We start from the raw sequence: 3,506 nt of genomic DNA on the forward strand, positions 1-3,506 counted from the left end.
TCAGTGTGGAGAGCATGTGTGCTGAAATGACAGTCACGGAGCTCACTGGGAGGCAGACTCCAGACACACGTGTCCCAGGACAGGGGAGAGTGTCAGCGGGGAGCCCAGGAACACGCTCGGTGTGGTTACTCCCAAACACTGGTGCTTGGGTCCTGTGGACTGGATCACCTGGAACACCTGTTAGAAATTCAGATTCCTGGGCTCAGGCCACACCTATTAGATCAGAAACTTTGGGGCTGGAGTCCAGGAATCCGCATTTCAAATAAGAGCTCCTGGCGAGAGTCCAGAGCCACTTTTGGAAACCACTTGCCTAGAAGAGAGAAAGAGAATGATAAATACTCCAGGAACCTCATTTCAGATGAAGTTTCAACCTCTGCCCTGGCCGAGGTCGCTGCTGTGAGCAGTGTAGCTTATTGTAACAATGAGCAGAATCACTGGCTTTTCCTTTCCTTTCCTTTCCTTCCCACCTCTGACGTGCTGATGACCAGGGGGTGAGGTTTCCAGACCCTGGTGGTGGGAAGCTCTCCCATCTTGGACGTCAGACTGCACTGACGAGCGGCCTTCTCGGGCATCACCCAGGGAGGCTAAGGATCTGCTCGGAGCCTGGCGGTGGCTCAGCTGCTCTACCACTGTTCCGTCTGAGCCCAAGCAAACCCACCCACGGCAGGCCTTCATCTTGGGCGTCCAAACCTGGGGCTGTTGAGTCCTTGGCTCTTTCTTCAGAGAAGGGTCCTTTAACACATTGTGGTTCACACTGCCTGATATTTCTGTGCCCTCCCATTTTTGCACCCAGAACTCTGGAAACAATGCCACTCCAGCCACATGGTGTCCTGGGAAGCCACTTGACCAGCACTCAGGGTTGCCTGGCTAGAGCTCCGGGTCCCTAATTGACCAGAGGGAGTCAGGGACGGAGTGACTGAAGAACAGTGTACCCACATTGCTCTCTGAAAAGCTGCCCACTCAGCGTGCCCGAGGGAGGACTGTTTTTGTTTCCCCAGTCCTTCTGCGATGCCATTAGAGGCCATTAAGATATTAATATATTCGCATTTCTGCAGGATGGTATTTTGGTAAGTTTTAAAGGTGGCCGTTTCTCATTCCATTAGGCGTTTAGGCTTCTGCGGCCTCCGACTGCCCCCGCAGGTCTGGCGCAGCTCTCTTCGCCGTCACTGCAGCCGTCAGTCACGCACCAGTGTTAGGGAGGGCAAGTAGGGCTAGGAAAATATGTCTTCGGTCTCGCCCTTCCTGCACCTCCCAGCCTGGGGCAGAAGATGTGGCCCAGAGACAGAGAGCAGAGAGAAGCCAGTGACTTCCTTCTTTTTTCATTTATCTTGCTCAGGCCAGTCAGGCTCTCTGCACAGCAGTGAGGGAAGTGGGAGCTAAGTTCAGGGTGATTCCGTCTCGTCGGTCTTGCAGGGTGCCCAGCTTGGAACCTGCCACGGTTCTAAAACGCACTGCATGATAGCTGCTTCTGCACAGAGGATCTCTGATGTTAGCCGTGCAGCCAGAGCCATATACTTTCTGGTGTTTTCTCCAGACAGTCCAGGGCTAATAACCCTTGATCGTTTGTCAGTTTAATAAATGACAGAGTCTCTGAGGGAGACTTCACTCTGTTTTCTTGCCCACACATCTTCTTTACACAGCTTGTTATAAAACAAAAATGAAATTTAAGAGAAACTTAAGTTCCTCCCGAATAGAAAGAGTTAATACAGTTCTTTTGGCCAGTTGGTAGAATTTTTAACTCTCCTAAAGCCGGGTCTACTTGAAAGTGTCTCGCCTTGTGGGGCCTTTATTATTTGGGTCTGTGTGGTCACCCCAGCTCCCCTCTCTCTGGATGAGCCAGCCTTGTCACCAAACTCCTCTGCTCATGATACGTCAGCCTGGTGCTTACAGGACACTGCTCAGTCCCTTCAGTCACTCGGTGGGCACCTGCCAGGAGGGAGAGGAAGCGGTGGGGAGCAGGTAATATGAGGAGAGCGAAAACACTAAGTTGTTGAGAAAAAAAATCTCAATAAAAGATATTTGAAGCCTAATAGGTATTGGCCACCTTCCTCCAAGACTGGAATAAATTTGGGTGAATATCGGCAAGTTAAAATATCCCCTTTGTGGAGAATCTGAATTCTGTGTTATGAGCCCTGGGTCAGTCAAAGCTGGGGCATGGTAACTGGGTGTTCCAGTGGCATCTGTTTCAACCCCCTCCCTTTTATTTTCTCCACCCACTCCCACCTCCCTGAGCCACTTGTCGGCTCCTGGCCAAGGGGGTCAACAGAGAGAGTATGGCATCCTGGAGCAGAGGTTAGGGCGGGGATCTGCAAGGCCGAAAAAGCATAAGGGGAGAGACTCTGTGGTCAGAAGATACGGAGACTTTTCCATCATTGTCACTGTAGGGACATCTATGATGTCACCCAGCACCCCAACCTTCTGTGAATAGAATCCTCACCCTGCTCCCCACACTCTTGGGGAACTGCCTCCGTCGTGTGCGCTACACGTACGCAGTGGAGGCCACCACACCACACTCCATCCTGCTGAGGCGGTAGCTTCAGGGGTTTCTGTCCCTCACCCGAGTCCTGTCTGCTGCAGGAAGAGCAAGCAGCCTGACGTGGGCAAACACACGCAAGATTCCAAGTTTCACTGCGTTACAGACTATGTTAGGCCTGTAAAAATGCAGTAAAAATGTCTTAAAAATGGAGGCACTGGAGCGGAAACTTGAAGCTTGCATGTCCATGCCAGCTGGCTCCCGTGCAAAGCACAGGGCACACTGCTGGATGGATGGATACTGTTCTCTCTCCGGCTGCCTGGTGGAGACCGTTTCCACAGTGTGGCTGGGTTCTGCTTGTCTCCATGGTGCACCTCGTCTGCCTGACAATACTGCAGACATCTTGGTTCTCAGGCTGTGGTAGGAACTTGGATCACGAGTCCCCAAGTACAGACGGGCCTGCAAGGGCACCCATCCTCACCATTAGCAAAATGGAACCCAGATCCTCCTCAGCTGGCAATGGAGGGGCAGGTAGATTTTGCAAATTCTAGGTTCCTGGAGAGTCTCTCGAAATCACCACAGCCTCCACCGCGCTGGGCTCTCTCAGGGGCTCAGATGTGGAGGGGCCCACAGTGACGCACAAACCCAGCTGTAAGGTCTTTTTTCTAGAGGCTTAGTGCTTGTTGAGGGAAACTAAACATGAAAGGTTACAGGCAACTACAAAACTGAGTAGAGTTTAATTCTCTTCAGTTTCTTGGTGTCTATTTTAAAAATGTTTATTTGTATTAAGATGTTATATTCAGTAACTACACAAACCTTAAGTGTACAGCTTGATGAATGTTTACAAATGATGAATGTTACAAATGTGTCTCCTTATAAAACCCCAACGAGATCAAGCTACAGAACATTTCCAGTACGCTTGCGCCCTCCCCAGGCAACACCCCCAAGATAAACACAACTCTGACCACTCTCACTGGCATGTTAGTTTGACCTGTTCCTGACCTTCCTATAAATGGAATCAAGTAGTAGGAGG

The sequence above is a fragment of the Equus przewalskii genome, chromosome 23 (assembly GCF_037783145.1).
Source record: "Equus przewalskii isolate Varuska chromosome 23, EquPr2, whole genome shotgun sequence".
In the NCBI taxonomy this organism is placed as follows: domain Eukaryota; kingdom Metazoa; phylum Chordata; class Mammalia; order Perissodactyla; family Equidae; genus Equus; species Equus przewalskii.